This window comes from Polyodon spathula, chromosome 2 (genome assembly GCF_017654505.1).
Source record: "Polyodon spathula isolate WHYD16114869_AA chromosome 2, ASM1765450v1, whole genome shotgun sequence".
NCBI lineage: Eukaryota > Metazoa > Chordata > Actinopteri > Acipenseriformes > Polyodontidae > Polyodon > Polyodon spathula.
This window is the reverse complement of record NC_054535.1, coordinates 87,885,559-87,904,817: the sequence shown is the minus strand read 5'-3', so window position 1 is coordinate 87,904,817 and position 19,259 is coordinate 87,885,559.

The window sequence follows — 19,259 nt, the reverse complement described above, 5'->3', positions numbered from 1 at the left end:
CTGTCTCGATCTCCTGTTTGTCACTCAGCAGAGAATGCACACACCCACATGGCAGCTGTCTACTCTGTCTCAAGCATTAATACCCTGTATCTTTCTAAACAAGGGATTTAGGGGAGCTCCCTAATTAAAGCTGAATCTCAAAACAATAATTGTGTTAATATAATAATTGTTACATCTGTGTATAATGGTATCTAAAACAGGATTCATTCATCCATCTTTTTACATATCCACCCTTACTCTGGTCCCAAAGCAGTTGGAAATGCAACGGATTATGTACCAAGAGTACCTGTCAAAAATATTTACAGGTTGCCAGCATTGTTGGCCTCTAGTATTAGAACTTTATTAATTCAACCAGTTGTGTTCTGTGCTTGAACTAAAGCATTGGACTTTTATAATGTTGGATTCAATTGTGAGTGATTTCAGCATGGTTGAAAATGGACTGGAGTTATGCTCTTTCTTGTGTAATAAGTAAATGGCTCTCTGTGCTTTCATTGGCTGAACCAATCTTGAGCTTTGTATTACTCTAGAGTAATGTATGGACTATAGTGATTTACAAGTAAGTTGCATTGCAGGTTACTGTGACATCATAATATGACGTTTATATGAATATATAGAATGAGAATTGCTGATATATTAAACAAAGATAAACATATTTAAAGTTGAAAATGGGACATGTTCAGGTTGTGGCTGAAGGGATTTAAAGCTCAAAGCTACAGCAGAGGGTTCTAAGTCACTGCAGTTGGGTAATTTGATGTTAAAACATTGCAATGCAACTTTTTCTGTTAGTGACATAGATATATACAGAACTAGATTTTTTTGTAACACAACACAGTAAATTCATTCAGATTAAACATTATACCCATTATCAAGGTTTTACCAGGTTAATCAAAATAATCTCAAACTGTAATTCTCAGTTAGGTGTAATATATTTTATAGGATATGTGGAAGACGACATATTTGCTGGTAGTTGTCCAAAGGTTATTGGTTCACACTTCATTTTTGTCCAGCATATACAATTGGTGCCACTACACCATGTAAGTTTATTCAGAGATAGAACGACTTGTTAGCTGATTTGTTTTCTAGCTAAAGTGTACAAATCCAGAGATTTGTGTGGTTAACTCAATAGTGTATGGTGTGTGGCCTTTTAAACTCAATGTAGGATTAAAATTTGTGTCATTTCGGTTTGTGGTCACTTGTGCTCCCAGCTGAATAACTACATTAGAATGTTAAAATCTACTTTTCAAAATAGACATCAATTTGTTAAAAAAAGAAAAAAAAAGAAAAAAAAAGATTATGTAATTAATTATAGGCTACACCAAAACACTTTACTAGCCTATAAAGGTAGTTTTATTTGAAATGGCATACGTTATGTTTTCCTTTTCCTAAAGCCAGAAAATCAGAAAGACCGGTGGAAAATAAGACTCATTACAGTATTTAGAACGAAAAAACATCATTATTTCTTAGCGTTTTAGTTTTACCAACCACCACCTTTTATATTCGTAACATGCATGGCTTACGTTCAAAATTCCACAGTCTCCCCCAAGTAAATGATTTGGAGAGTCTGATTGAAAGGTAATTTCCTGGCAGGTTTGAAAGTTTCCACACTCTCCTGTGTGTGGGAAATCATTTATATTTCTCCTGGGGCTGTGAAAAGCGCTGTTGCTTATAGTTAACATTTCTTTACTAATTCGGAGCATCTGGATGTTCCTAGTAAGCGAGCCAATCACAGAAGCTCAACTTAATATTCGCAGATAGCAACAACTTGGAAGATTAAGATGAGACCAATCATAACAACTTATTTAAATTGCAAGCACCCTAAAATAAAAAGTAAGTTGGTGATATTTCTTGTGAAGTGCCACGGAAGCAGCTTGCGGTTGCGAAAGAAATAGAACTTACTCTTTCTTGCTAGTAGCCAGTACCTTTCCATCCATTATAAGTGCCACCTGTCATTCAGCAAGAAAGAGGAAGTATGTTCACAAACAACTACCGATAATAGCATTTAAACCTGAGCATGGAAACCCTAAACAGTCGTAGCAGTAGCAACATTATCAAATTATACAATAACAACACATCTTATAACTAATATTATAACTACTTATAATTAACTTATTATGGCTTTAGCAAGCATGTCTTGTTCCTCCTGGCACCATGACAATCTCTGTCTTGTCACGTAGGCTTTCTTGCAGTTACTTTAAAGCATGACTATATATGGGCATTTTCAGTCTACCTTAAACCCTCTTCACTTAGCAATAACAAGATGTGTGGTGAAGGCTGAAAGAGGAACAGAAAGGTCTAGACTATAGAAGTTTATTTTTTTATTCTAGACTTAATACTAAATAAACTTCAAACTTCTTATTACATTGGTATAATCCCTTTTTAAGTCACACAGGCTAAACAAACACATGAACAAACAGCTCAGAGGTTAGTACATAAATTGCATGAGATGTAATTTTCCCACCACACTCTTCAGTTTAACCAAAACCTCTGCTCTGCAATGGGGGAAGCTGATGAGGCTTATTTACAGCACCGCTCAATTATTTACTTGTTATATTTCTCTTCTGAACTTCTGTTCTGAGGAATCTTTGATTTTGTTGAACATGTGGCAGTGAGTGCCCATTCTGTAGGGGTCCTCTGAATTCTAATGTGTATCTTGACTGAATAAACTTGGCAAATGGATACACCAGGCATTGTAGGCCTGAAGTCCTTAGAATTCACAGCAACATGGTTGTATAAGTAGTCGTTTAGGATTGGCAGCTATAGAGGATCCCACAGTATCTAGATAAGTATGTATAGAAATGGTAAATCAGCTTTTAGTTTAGTATTAATTATTTTATTGATGCATTGTTTTAGTTTAGATTGTTAATAAGACTGTAATATTAAGTTAATGCAGCACCCCATATAGAATTTGTAAATTGTGTTGAGGTTATTTTGATATCAGGTTTAATAATTTAGTCACTTACAGGTAAATAAAGTTTAGATTATCTCTCTCTTGCTCTAATTCAGCCTGCTTTCTTTACAAGTCACCAGAGACAATTGCATTATCTGATTGGCTAGTAGTTGAGTGTTACACTTCATGAACGACTAGCCACACATTGTAGTTTTGGCACCCAAAGACTGCCAAATTAGAAGAAGTGTGTGATCTAGAACTTTACCAGTTTGGTATGTTTTGATATAATTGATGCTGTGGGCATACATTCTGTATATGGGTGTTGGCAGGTAAAATAAGCAATATGTTTTTAAAATGTGTATTAGTCTATTTAAATGAAATAATCAGAAATGGTCTTACAGTGGCTGTCCTACATAGTAATACATCTAAATCAATAGAATAAAAAAAAAAAAGCCCAATGACAATGTAGTCTTTTTCTAGCCTTTTTATTATAATTTTTTTTTATAATACATACCTGAAAACACAAGACAGTGGAGCTGCGTTTGCCATTACAGCTAATTACTTGGCTTCCTGTACTTCTCCTTTTTTTGCATCTAGCAAAAACTGAGACACCGAAGAGATTAAGTCGTTCTAAATCTGTTAGAGGTACCCGAGAATACTGTGGCTATTGACAAGTGATTGCTTAACATGCTGTCATAGAAAATATCAGAGAAAGTAATTCCACATAATTGCCTCTATTTGAGGAATTGGTGCCTTCATCGTGCTCTCAAAGCCAGTTCTTGCTTGCTCATTGTGATGTATTGTATCCCTACGCTTCTGGTTATCCATTTGAACATAAATCTGGGGATGTCCAAAAGGTTTCAGTGTAATCGGCTCACAAGTGACTTTGGGAACGCTCGTGTTTTTGTGCTGTCTTTGTTAGATGTCCTTAGATTGATGTAGTCAGTGCTGTTCTATATCGCCTTTTCTGTACTGAACAAAAGACAGTTACAGCAGTATTATTTTAATTGACAGCTACCGATAAGCCACGGATACCTTTTAATAATTTACATTTTGGAAGAGGTGAGTATATCCCTTCTCTTCCTGTGTCGGTTTGAGTATTTGTGGTATATACCTTCTTTTTTTTAACAATCTTCATTTTTTTCTGAGAAAGTTCTAATTGACAATTGATTCGTATCCAAATTGACTACGATATGCCCGTTTTCTGATGACATTTTTTTTATTTGTAAAATGTAAATCGAAATTTTACTTCGACGTTCTCAATATAATTATCAATAACGCTCTATAACAAGCAATATCACGCAAAATTCAGATATTGTTACACTGCTTAGACCTAGCATTTATGTCCTGCCTCTGCTCACTCATGATTGGACAGCTGCAAAACCAGGGCAGATCTTTGACTCTGCCACTGGTTAAACTTACTCAAGACCATCAGCCGAGGCAGATTATTACTATGGTGAGGTTGTTTCATAGACCAGTTGCACAGTCATCAAATGAGAATTCTTTAAGCCATTACCCCTGACAGTCTACTCCAAGAAAGAGAGGCAGTATATTACTGCAGTATTAATCCATTCTACCACCTAGTACTCCCTTCTCATCATAAACTTTAAAAACACAGCCATCATACATTTTCTCATCGACTGAAATGTAGCGTTTAATGTCTACCCTGTAAAGATTAATAGTAGTACTTGCAGTAAACTTGTTCGAATGTGTTCCAAGTGATTATTTTTCAGAGCACTGCTGCGGTAAGTGAAATTGAGCATTGCATGTGGATCTAGGCTTGGCAGACTGCCAAAATTAAAGAAAGAGAAAAAACTATCCTGACTATCCACCAAGGTAATTTATTTAAAAGTGATCTTTTGTTTACAGGTTTTGCTGAAGGTACTGCAGATTAATGATTAAGTAACACCTAAATAAACAAAAGTTTCTTCCCAAGTTGCGTTACTGTTGTAAGACTTTGATTGAAGACATTGAAAAAGACACTTGGGGGGTCTAACATAAAGTTCTAAACAACGACGGCTCTCAATACAGCCACCCTTTAACTCTATTAATCCTTTATTAGCATCACTTGAGACGAAACAAAATGCAGTGGAAGAGCGGGTTTATAAATGTAAGAATGACTAGTTTTGTGAGGTCCACTGCTGTTTGTTTTGCTATTGTAAGTTAACCTCACTACCAAATTATTATTGAAGATGCTATGGTAGTGTTTAGAAGTTATGAATGATTAGTCATTGCTATTAAAAGTGGGATGTTTGGTTATTTTATAGTGTCTTTTGCAGTGATAGTTCGGAAGGTGTTACTGTATTTGGAAAGCACTTTAGACCACTGTCAGGTGATTGTGATTTTTCAATATCATTCACATTTATGATAATATTAAGCTCATGTTACTTTTAATTCTATGCTAATATCACAGTGTGTTTGGAGTATTTAAGACAGAAATAGTGTTATTTTATGATTAGTGTTACGCGTTTTCGGTTTTTATCTTTAAAAAAAAAAAAAACATCTGGGAATTTATTGGCATTTATTTTACATATACTGTATTAAAATAGGGATGAAATCGGTAAAAAATCGTTTTTAATTGAAACATCGGTAAAAATCGTGTGGAAAAAATCTCAGTATACACACTTCACATGTGGAATATGATGTGTAGCAGTTTTGGTTTCTGATAAAAAATGTTCCTGGCATGTTTGATGAGCAGAATCTGTGCAAGTTGAAGCCACGTTTTCCCAAGTTAGCTGGTACTTTGGGAACATTTGGGCAGTCGCTGTGCTGACGGAAATAGTATCTACAGAACGTATGAACAAGACATCAGCACAAAATAAGTCAGGTTTAGTTGCCTTGAAATCATAAAAAGAGAAGGAAATTGACAGAATTGGGTTGTGCAAGCCACCGAGAGACGCATCAAAAATCACACTGGACATTTACATCAAGACATTCCATATAAGTTTACCAACTAAAACATCGCCATTTCCTGTCAAATATTTACGATTAAGATTGTCGGCGTTAGGCAGCGTTTTAGCTGACAGACAGACAGTCCTGTCGCACAGTCACCAATACATACCTCTCTACAATAAACAGTAGCTGTTCAGCAAAGCATAGTGCTCTGACAAATTCATTAACACAGTCATTCTATGCTTTCTTTTTATTAAAGCTTGTGTAAAAGCTGCGTAAATTAATTGCTCGTCTTTCAGTTCACTTTCTTGTTAGTTTAATGTGTCGCTTATTTTTCAGTATGTTCTTTTGTTCTGTCAGCGTGAACATGTACCTCAATGCAGCAGTATGTGCAGTGCTATGCATCCTGTGCCTCACCTGATCCACTTCTGCTATTTTTGCTTTTTGTATACTTCCTAACATTAATTTTCTTTTCAATATTCATAAACCTGGTTTGTTTTCTCCCCATTCCTCATCCACAAAAATATTATATTTTCATGTATTTGAATTTAGTTTTTGATCAAGCTAGCAGTTACTAAACCCTGTAATTGCCACAATAATCAGGCTTTGATTGGCCAACATAATCAGGTGATAATGGGTTTTTGAAATGCAAGAATACCACATTTGAATGTTACTTGATCCTCTCACGTCTAAATGTCTGCTGTATCCTAGGATACAGTGTAGGTCTGCTTATTGCAATGTCAGAGTCAAAATAAAACAGCATTTTAATCAAAATAGTGATTTCCTAGAAAACAGTACTGAGAAAATAATGAATAATAGACAAAAATCGTGTATAAATCAGACAGACGTCCAGTTAAAAAATAAATTAAAAAATCCTTAAAGTCATTTTTCGGTAACATTCGGAATAAACCGCAAACGCGGAACACTACTTATGAGCTAGTAGTAACAGTGCGACAGAAAATTCTGTTGCAATATTCTTCAGGGTTTAATCTGTTTTATAAATAAATGCAGGTGTATTCAGAAATAATCCTCCTTTATGAAAAACAGGCAAGGTGACTGAGTTACAGAAATAGACAGCTGACTGCCCTATTTGGAAAATTCACGGCAGTGATCCCCACTGTTCTTCCACGGATGCACAAAATGCACCAGTCAAATTGGGTAGAACCTGACAATTGATTCTTGTTTACAGTAACAAGAAGTTACCCTTGATTGTAATCTTCATATTTGTATGCTCCATGACCCCTCCGGCTCAATACAAAGCCCATGGAGTCTTCAGCCTTGGAAATTATTTTCATGACCGTTTACAGCATGTGCATCGATACACTTCTAAGACTGACAGGCCTGTTACTGTTTATATAAACAACATTTTTATTTATTTATTTATTTTTTTTAATAGTGCCTAGCCGAATAAAAATAGTTGCTTCCAATGTAAGGCGGGCATCAAAATTTCAACCAGGATTAAAGAAATGTTACCAACCAAGATGAACGTTATGATGAAACTTTATAAACGACTCCTGTGCCTTCTGGATGTCCTACACACAAATATGGACACATGGTCAGCACCTAGAAAGGTACTGCACAGTGGACATAGTATTATCTCACCCCCTCTTATCTTTGTAACTCATTCCAAACTGTACAGTTTTGCTGCAGTGTAGCCTCTGGGGTATTAAAAATATCTATTATTTCCACCCTCTTTTAAATAATACTTTATTTAAAAACAAATACTATGTGTATGGCTGCATGTTCTGGTATTGCTGCTGCTGCGCCATGTGAGTTACAAAAGCTGCTGTGTAGAGCAGGCCTCCCACTGATTTCTTTAGTGAGTGATGAGAGATATCAGCATGTTATTACATTTTATAAAATGGCCAGAAACTAAATTGTGTAACTGTACTTCACATAATTTGCCACTGTGTTTTGTAGAACCTTATTACATTTGAATTTGCACCAGCGAGGTGACACCACTCAGCATTTGATATGATATGGCTGCTTGCCTCTGGGCCGGTTATAATAAGGTGACAAACTACAGTCACTGAGACGTTAACTCTTTAAGTAATAATTTAGTTCACAGAGATGGGTCTCTTGCATTACAGAAGCTTATATTTGAAGCGTCAGGAAATCGATTTGATGAGAGAACAGCCTTGATGTAAAAATATGAGAGACTGACGGTATGTTTCCAGTTTCCAGTATAAATTACCTGCCTCTGAATCTCTTCACCTCTTTTTTTTTAGTGGTATTAATGAAAAGGTAGACTTTTTCAATTTTTTTTGTTGACTTCTGTGCCTCATGTATATATATATGTTCATGTATGTATGTTTGTATGTATGTGGGTGGGAGTGACATTCGGAGCTCAATAAAGATACAGTGAGACACGGTCCAAGCACACAGTGAAAGTGGTGGTATATCGTAATGATTAACATGCCTTTACTCCAGAGTCACTACTCCTGTGCATTCATGCCAGCGCTTGTTACATGCTTCATTTATTTACTGTCCAGGCAAAATGTACAAACTTCATCCTGTGATGAGAGATGTAATTGTCAAACTGTGAATATCTCATACTTGAGATGCTAACATTTATATTTTCACTGTAATGCAAACTCCTCAGACAAAATATATGTTGACCGAAGATGGCTTCCATGTTAAGGTCATATGAGTTGTTGGTTTCTGGATGCTAAAGCCCTAACCCTTAGATATTTGTTTCAGGATATTTGCTTGCTAGGTATTCTCTAGGTCTTGTTTCATTGTGGGGTACTGTATGAGAACAGTTTCCAGTATAAAGTTGTTGCACACAAGCACAGTAGAAAGTTGTTGTACTGCTGTTTCCTGACCATCACTTCTGTGTGTCTCTCTTTTTTTTGCCTCACTCATGCAGGCTTCTGCAGAATGGACTGCAACAACTCTCACCCACCTGCCTTGGTGCACAGTCTTCAGCTTAATCTTACAATTGCGTTAAGTCTGATGTAATGTATGGACGCCCTGTCCCAGTGGTGCCACAGCAAAAATCAATACAGACATCAATAGCGTTGGTTAAAAAAAAAGAAATGCCGTACAATTAGTTTGTTAACTGTGAATAAAAGTACCAGAAACATTTACTGTGGACCATCAAAGATGCTTACTTTCTTAGTAATAGTGAATAAAGAAGAGCTAGTTCTTGGATGAACACAAACTTTTGGAATTATTTTAAATGCTTTGATAGAATATGGGATCGATATTAACCGAGCAGTCTACCATAATCCCTTAAGTGACAGTGTTACATTTACATGGTACATGTAGTTTGTGGAAAAGTAAACCATCTTCTGTAAACTTTTCCTTGGAAAGCGCTTATGATGTTACAAATGTAATAAAGTAGTTAAAAACAGAGTACAGTACATGTCACTCATATGATTATGTTAAAAAAAAAAAAAAAAAAAAAAAAAAAAGAAAAACACGCAAATTACCAAATGGTTTTCAGAGAGAACTGTGATCAAGTTGCTTGAGATAAGAACATACTTTAAAGCCTTTGCTGGCACTCCAGGTGCCTTTTAAACATGGTAGTTTGGCTCATGCTGTGAAATGCATTAACTGAAAAGTTTGCCTACATTACTTTATTTCTCATCTAGTTTTATCTTAAAGTACAGAAGGAGTAAGAAGAAAACAACAAGTGTGGCGATTGCATGATCTACTGTATAATCAAAGGTTCGATTTGATAATGTCACAAATTGGAGAAGCATGACCATGACCAGTTTGCATTGTAAATCTGGTATTTTCATAACTTAATTCTGTTTCCTTTGCATATGGTAATAGGGAGAATGTTGCTAGTTAACTATATTAAATGTAGTTAGCTAAGCATCCCCGTGAGGAGGGCCCACCAGCTCTGCCTCTTCCGCAGCTTCAACTGCGGATGCTTTTGTTTTTGTTCACAAAACATGCATTTATTTTTTTTCTGTTTAACACAGTTGTTGTATTCATATACAATTGGAGTTTACAGCTGAAGGGTAGATTCAGAAAGACTAAACTCAACTCTTGAAATATTTCCTGGCCCCAAAACAGGATGGAAAAAAAGGTGAAATCAGAAGTCCTGATATAATGGTTTGAACCTTTAAAAATGGTTTTAAAACATTTATACTTGTCAAAAGTTCCTCTTTGTGTTTTACTGATGGAGCCCAAGGGTCAAAACTTACTATAAACCTTGTAACTCGAATCATTAAGTTAAAAACATTTTTGACACTTTTTGACACTTGTCTCCTGTAGCATGAATAATCAGATTTAGCCCCGTCGTGTGAGTATTCAGCACAGCACTGCTGTACAAGACTTTTTTAAAAAAAAAAAGCATTTTTAGTCAGTGTTTTTATTATTTGACAAATGATGTCTGACACCTATTCTATAGCCAATGTGGTTAGCCTGCTGACAGGCAGCTGAAAATAGGCACTGCACAGAAAAATGATTGACAAGGGAGCACGTAGTCCCCTGATAAATATACTGCAACTATTTGTGCAGGGCTTGTGAAATACATTTTAATAATACAGTGCACCCTCACTATAATGGCCTTCATTATAACAAACCTGGCCACTGGACCCCAAATAAAAAAAAGATCATATAAACACACACTGTCAACATCCCGGTCTGTGCACACGGGAGACACCTCCGCTGTCAACTCTTTTGTCTTCATAAAAAACGTGCTCTGTGTAACGATGCCCCCGAAATGAAAATAATTTTATGTTGCAACAAATCTGGAAACTATATTAATAATTTGAAAAAAAGGAGTAACGCAGGCATGTCTCTGTTGTGAGTATAGATTGTCAAAACCCACATTTTTGGCTTGTTAAGCAACCATGCGGCAAAGCAAAATTGATTAAAGATAAAAAAAAAAAAAAAAAAAAAAAAAAAAACTTTGTGTCGGGTTGATGAGGAATAAAAGATCAGTTTGGGACTCTTTCATGTTGGATTAAGATTTGGTGCACTTTGAAACAATCCGTGTCAGATTGATTTTGAATTAATGTTCAGCTTCAATTCGGGATTTGTGCTTTCTGTACTGCGTCTTAATTCTTTAACGAACAGGATAAAGCAAAGGCAGAATACTGGATACATGAGACAAACAGGTACATGTGATTCTTCTTTTATTCACAATCTCATGTCTTTAACTTACTCCAGCAGTTTATCGTTCATTGTGATCATCCTTTCGCTATAACAAATCCCCCGATATATAACGAGCAAAAGGCTTGGCCCCCAACAGGTTTGTTATAGTGAGGGTGTACTGCAGAAATTAGGCAGGTATGTTATTTTTAAAAATCTAAATTCACTGAGCATAAAGTCATTTTACAGTATGGGAAATTAATCATTATCAGTGATTTGCACCATTTAATTAAACATTACACTATTGTTTAAATCACACTGTAAAGGGACAATTATTTTGTAAATAGGTTTGGTCATTAAATGTAACAAATTCACATGCTTTCTAAGTGAAGATTGCTGTGGTGAAAAAAGCCTTTTTGTGTGTGATTTGAACATTTGACATTTGTGATTTGAACAAACAGCTATTTGCACAGTTACTCGACTTGCCTTCTACTTTTGTAGAGTCACACATTTAGAATGGTGGACTTCACCAGCAAATTCAGTAAGCTGTTTATCAAGCATCAATCACATGCACCCAATAAACTGAGATTCCACCGAGGCATTCTGGCTTTGCTGCCAACAGGTATACTTAAATACAGCAGCACTGCAAAATCCACCTCTGCTGCCTGAACTTCTGTTTGCAGCTACATAGATTGCTGGCAGGGTTTGTTGTATTCAACAATAGGGTACCTAAGACACGATTTTCACCCTGTTGGTATCATTTCTTTTGTCATTTACATCAATTGATAGTTGAATTTGATGCCTTTTAAACATAGTAATCCGTTGTCAGTATCTTAAAATGGATGTGCCTTTTCCCCCCATAGAACCACTGCTAAAGCCACATTGCCTGAAACATGAAATTAATCGATAAACAATATAATCTAGAGCGGTTCTTACCCAACATGTTCTTGGTGGAACACAGTTTTGTTTTATGATGCATGCAATTATATTATTTGTGTAAGCAAATGTCAATTTTAGATGCATTTCTTTTAAACAAATTACAGTTTAAAAAAAAACTAAAAAAAACTTTCTCCCCATATTGCCCCAAAAATATTTATTTTTCACACATAGCAGATACAATAAGAAAGCCTTCAAGTACTGTACTGTTTAAAAACAATATCTGGATATTGACAGGCTGTGGATATTCTGTCTGGGTTGAGAGTCACACATCAGTATAATTCCCTGCTTTCTGTTTACCACATTCAGTTGTGGTTTAGCCTTCTATGCATTCAGACCAGACAGAACACTTGGTTGGTCCATCATGTTTGCTGTAGAGACAGACATTTCCTGTAGGGACAGATACCGCACTTCTTAAAACCTGTTTGCTGCTAATTTCCATTTGGTTTGTATTATAAATGCAAAGTAGTCACTCTGTTCGGTAATATTATATTATATTAAACAATGTCCCATGCTGATTCAGTCTGTACAGTTTATGCTAGTGAAGTGCCTGTTTTGCTGACTTTAATTGCAGCGCTATATTTAATAACAATCATTTTGTTATTTAAGCACTCTGGTGAATTTTTTTATTGAATTTTTTTTTTTTTTACCATTCAGGTCTTCAGGTTGCCAAGGACAGAGTGTGCATATTTTCAAACTTTATTTGTTATCTAGTTTCTTTAGAATATATGACAGTTGATTTAATAAAAACATTATGTGACCATGTGGTCTTTCTCTCTTTAGCTAATCTGACTGTAATGTTGAGTCTCTTATGTCTGAGCTATAAGAAATAGATAATAGTTTTTTAATAACTAATTTTAATAAATTAACTTTGTTGTTCATGTATGCAAATGTTAAGAAGACTTAGGTGGTCTTTTTATTTTGCAAAATAGTTGTAAAGGCAACACAAGTATTTCAGCTATAGTTTGGCTGTATCACGTTTTTCTGTCCCAAAGCAGTGCTTTTCGAAAGACATTATATTGTGTGGGTATCCATGTGTAAAAATTATGCCACCCACTAAAATAGCTCTCTGCATTTTTCAGAATTAGAGACTCCAGATGTATGCACAATTATATACAACAAACAGGACAGTGACATTTCCCTACAGTTTATAACAGTTGTTTACTGCAATTCCTTTTTCCTTTCTTTGTAGAATCAATTGATATGTAGCCTAGCTCTCTTTCAAGAGAACTGTGTAACTAGTTATGATTAAACTTTTACATTCTTTAGGATTCTTTATTAATAGTGTGAAATCTGGGGGTTCAACTGGAGCATCGTGTCTGTCTTAAAGTCAAATGTAAGGCTCATGGAAAAAAAAATGGAAACACCTGGGTAAATGAGGGACATCAAATATATTGAAAGCATGGGTTTCCACACAGGTGTGGCTCATGGATTAATTAAGCAATGCTCATTATCCCAGCATGCTCAGGGTCATGAATAAAAATGCGAGATGGGCCTGGCTGCCTATAATTATGGTTAGCATGGCTGCAAGAGGAGATCTCAATGACTTTGAAAGAGGGGTGATTGTTGGGGCATGTTTTGACAGGAGCTTCAGCAAGGACCAAGACAGCTCAACTTGCTGATGTTTCAACGGTGTCTAAGGTGATGTCGGCATGGAACTGCGAGGGAAAGACGTCATCAGCAAAGGGCAACAGTGGGTGGAAGCGCATACTCCAGGTTCTCCTGGCATGGTTTGGGTTTGGGTGCACTCATTACCTTAGAAGGCAAGGTCAATGCTAATCACTACTTAGTGGTACTGAGTGATCATCTTCACCCCATATTGCAGCATTTCTTTCCTGCTGGGGAAGGGGGGGGGGGGGTATTTTCCAGGATGACAATACCCCCATCCACAGAGCACATGTGGTTGCCCAATGATTTGATGAGCATGACACTAATGTTATCCATATGTCATGGCTTCTCAATCACCAGATCTGAACCCAATCAAGCATTTATGGGATATTCTGGAATGACGCCTGAGACAGCGTTTTCCACCGCAATCAACCAGGCCTGAGTTGATTGACTTTCTCGTGGAAGAATGGTACCGCATCCCTCCTGCAGAATTCCAGAGGCTGGTAGACTCTATGCCACGGCGCATACAGGGCGTACTGGCTGCACGTGGTGGCCCAACGCCCTTACATTGGTGTTTTCAATTTTTTTGTCCAATACCTGTATGTTTTCATAAATATTTAGAGAATTGCTTATTTGATTGTGTAGAAACTTGTCCTGCTCTCTGACAACAGGTTAAATTATCTTGTGTGGAATGGCTTACCAGGGACTAGAGAAGCTCTCTGAGGTACAGTATTACACCTTCTTTGTGACAGCGTTACATTGATGTGTGTTTGTATAGGTATGTTATACTTATTTATTTGGTATTTTGGTCATGATTTTACTTTGGTTGTCCAGATTTTATCATCCGTATCTCCTAATTTTCATCAAACAGTTATAAAATGAAAAACTGTCAAGAAAGATATCTTTATCTCCTCTTGTTAACATACATATTGCAATGTAAATGTTTACAGAATGTCCCTTTTGAACAGTATTCCTTGAATGGAGAACCATGATCTCCAATAGAATAAGGCAGTGAAAGCACTTTCCAGTATTTTTCAAAGACATTCCAGAACAAACAATCGCTACACAAATTCTTCCTAAAGTAGTGTTTGATTAACACCAAAGCCGGGAGATAAAGGCGAAAATATATATATATATATATATATATATATATATAGACACACACACACACACACACATACATACATACATTAGAGATGGGACGAATACAGCAGTTCCAAATAATTTTCTTTTAAGGTCTCACTGAACCGACACATTTCAATTGAAAGCCGGTTAAGCTTTTAAATCACACAATTAGGTTATGCTGTATGCATAAGTGCTTTCAATTAAAAACAAATTGTTGCCTTTTCATCTGTAGACAGGTGAGTTTCGCGAGGCCGATGCAGATCCACATTATAAACACATACGTATAACAATTGTGTGCAACGGCTTCATGTAAGGTTTAAAAAAAAAAAAGGAACCGATAATTAATTTGAACATGGTGACACTCTTAAATTATGTGTTGCAGAGTGCTTTCGATTCAAAGGGAATTGTTAGCTTTAACTGGCCAATTATCATCATGCATGTTTTGCCTCATCTCAATTTAAAACTTTTAAACCTCAGCATCAATAGACTGAAGAATTGAAACAAGGGATTTTTTTAAATGTGTCTGTGTGTGTGTGCTGTTGAATTAAATACCTTTCATTCTAACATTATGGATAACAAAAACGAGAATTATGGTATAGTAATATTTATTTTTTTAAATTGCACAAATCCACTTAATACAGTTATTGATTCCCTAAAGCCATAAATATGTCGACTTCGTATTGAAAGGTGAGTCTGAGCTGCATTAGAAAGTGGAAGATTGGGAGAGACTCATCAAGTCTTGAAAAGTTAAGCACTGGGTCCTCCTAAAATATAACTGTTCACCTAGATCATGACCTTTCTTCTCCCTCATCCTTAAAGAGTAAAATTAGTTAGCACATGCAGTAATTAGGCCCAAAATTGAATCCTTGTAAAACTCCAAAGGCAGATTGATTGAGAGGCTGGCGTGAGCAATATGCAGGTAGTACAATTATGCTAATTATAAAACAAATGTTGCTTGAAATACATTCAAAGGCAAACACCATACTGTAATATGATGCAATTAATACATTTTCAGCAGATTAAAAACGAAGCAATCTTTAAATGTTCATTTTGATTTTGAAAGACTATAAATACATGAAAAATCCATGTTTGCCCAATAAATGTAGGGCTTGAAATTTTAATCGATAATATCCAGACAAACACCCCCAAGACGTATTTAGATTTTATTTTTGTTGAACTGCTAAACCTTGGTTTTGGCAATATATTTTAAATAATGTCAACCATACACTGCTCTTTCTACATGAAGAAAACAGCTTTCAGAAGGCGGGCAGTGTGCAAAGACATTGCTCCTGACCAATCAGCAGTATTTTTGGAACTACGTAATAGAATACACTTGTTAGGGTGACTTGTGACTTGTGGCTGAAATGCGGGTGGTAAAGGAGCGTAAAACGGAATCTGTTACTTCTCACAATTCTCGGATTCAGAATACATCCAGCATTCTACATTGCCCGAGTCTTAAATGTGGACACCCCCATTTCAACACAGTAAGTTAAACTTTGTATACAGATCTGGCCAAAAGTTCACACTATAGAAAGTCGAATGCAACCTGCTGAATAATGTTACATTAACATATTGAATTATATACTGATATGTAGTTTACCATATATATACTTAACGAATAACTGACAATTGAACAATTTGGCTTTTCAAACTCTAACATGAAATACAGTGCTACTATTATGGCTTCAGGTAGACTTTTGTGATATCATTTTGTAGTTTATTTGATTACATGATGTTAAATATTTTTTATTTTTATATGTGTGTGCGTGTGTGTGCGCTTGCCTGATGTAAATCCTTTTAAAAATCTTTGGTATGAGTTGAAGAAGGCTATGGACAACAGAAGTCCTTGCAATTTGAATGAACTGGAACAGTTTTGCATTGAAGAATGGTCAAAAATCACTAAAAAATTGAAAGCTCATTTACAATTATCCTAATCATTTAAAATAGGTTATTATTGCTAAAAGTCCCTCAACTAGCTATTAATTACATTTTCCTTGTCAGGGTATGAATACTTTTGAATTAGTATTTTTGGAGTTTTGCAAAAAATATTACTGAAATAAATAATTGTAGACATCTATTTCTTGTAACCTTTTTTTCCATCATCCACAAAAGCAGAATGTTCTCCTTTTTCTAGGAAAGCAGTACAATTGGGGATACAGAGTTTGTTGCCGGATAAGGTCAGATTACTTTATCGCTGTATATCGTGGTAACCCTGAAAGCATGCAAGTTGTTTTAATGAACATTCTCTCTGAAGTGCTGTGATATCCCAAATATGATCCGCTTACACCAATGCGGAATGACTAGGCATGATGTTTTCCCTTCGTCTGACCAAGGACTGCCAAGGACAACGCTACATTGAATATTGTACCAGTTTTGGCAGTCGCCACTCAGGGAAATCTTTTCTGAGTGAAATAGAGAGCAGATGCTCCATTCAGTCATTCAACATTTGTTATTAAATGAGTCAGATTTGGGGTAGCACTGAACTTGTGAGACTGATCAGTCATTAAAATATATTCCAGTTGGTGTAGCGTATTGAAGCTTCAGTCATTTATTTATTTATTTATTTTTTTAACCAGTCGGAACTACTGTTTATATTCTTCAGTGTACGTTAGATGATATCAAAGGCTAACATTGTATTCTGATGACCATTTCTGTCTTTTCTAACAAAGCAATTGGAATCTTTTGACAAGGTTGCTTCCTTGCAATTCTTTTATTACATTCCCTTCTGTTCCCCTGTGTGTACATCTGTGGAACAAACTCACCTTGATAGAGAATAAAGTAGCGATCTTCTTCTGTTATCTCTAAAAAGGGTATGTGTGTTCTGTAGATATGTGATCAATTCTTCACTGGCCCTTCAGGATTTCTTTATATACTTTGGGCCCTTGTGGAATAGTTTCCAGGTGAAGGTATCATCCAAAAGAAGATGCTACTGTTTTTATGTATTTTTCAGTCAGTATGTTCAGAACCAGAAAAAATATAGTAATTCAGATGTTTGGTGTAATCTGTAGATATGAATTCGGCACAGAACATTCCGAAAAGTACATGGCTAATCTGAATATGATGTGATGTTAAGCATACATCAGTACTTATCATCTTGCATTTTATATATATATAAATATCCTCAGTCAGCCAAGGAAAACTCAGAATGTGATTGTATACAACAGTAAAATTGTGACATACGTTTAAGCAGCAATCCCGGTTTCAACCACTCTCTAAAATACAATAACAATAATAGAAGAATAATAAAATAAATTCATAATAAATAAGAATTGCATCCCCCAACTTCAGTCTCTTTGTAAGAAACTATTAGTACGCTAAACACAGGACCAACCTGTAAATCTGGTTTGACCCAGAGGTGACGTCTTTCATCTCATATTGAGACCTTTGCTGCTTCTGTTGGTCCTGACTTTAACTCCTATTGTTGATTGAGGGCAGGGGCAGGTCTTTGCACATCCCAGACTTGAATCCTGGGATGCGTGAGGAATGGATGCGTAATCTAAAACAAATCATGTTTCAGGGAATGAGCCTATTGTTTTACATGATTTAAAATGTGATATCTACCTTTATTGCTGAGTGTATTTTACCTTTGAAAAGCACTTACGACAAGGCAATACATTATAGTTAATAATTAATTATTTTCTTCTAAATGTACTTTTATCACATTTTATTATTTTTAATTGTCTTTTAATGACTTTCAACTTAATGAAATGGATTAACTGGTAGCATTTACAAATCAAATGTGATTTAAGAGTAAGCATATTGTAAAGGTTACTGTGTAAAATAAATTGATGAGCATTTGTGCAGTTTCTTGTTATTTGGGAAGTCAAAAGCTCATGAATTTCAAATTCACCAGCATTTGACACACTCCCCTTGTAAGATTTATCCTTGACATTTTATTGTAGGGGAAAAAATAAGAAGTTAGAGAAAGTCAATACGGCAGCCTTCAGTTGTAGATTTTTGTGGCTGCAGTGTTATATAGGCTGTCGTCCGTTACAAAAGGATGATTAAAATTAAAGTAGAGGATTCTTGTGTCTGCATTGTGTAGAAGAAATATCAAGATCATTTTCAGCATCATCCAATGTTTATGTAGTGTGGTGCTGTAACAGTGTCTATTTTAATGTTCTTTTGATTGCTAGTTGTGTTAAATGTATCATATGTTTTGTAGAGGGAAGTACTGTGTCTCCAAAAAATAATGTATATTATGTCAAATAACACACACACACACACACACACACACATATGTATGTGTGTGTGTGTGTGTGTGTGTGTGTGTGTGTGTGTGTGTGTTTATTATCTTATTATTTAGATGCTTTCCCAGCTAGTAGTTTTTTTTTTTTTTTTTTAATTGTCTTTTGTAATCTGCACACATTTTAAAAAGTGCATACCTGCCTGACTAATGTTTAGACTACTTTTGTATTTTTTAAAAACATTTATCCAAGTGTTTACCACCCAGAATTATGCTTGGTCTAGATGTAATTGGTACAGATCTGGCATTTGTTATCATTAAACTAATGGCTTGATTAAAATAACACTATAGCGAGACTACAGCAATACATCTGCTTAAAACTAAATTAATAAAATAAAATGGCAAATACAAATGAAAGTGGTTGGTTTTCACAAATAATAGTGTACATTTCTGTCAATTAATAAGCAAAAATATAGTTACAAATTGCAGAAAGAAAAACTATGAAATATGAATAAACAAACTAGGGAGGCAAGTTGGTTATATTCGTTGTCATTTTTTTCAACTCTTTCAGCTGTT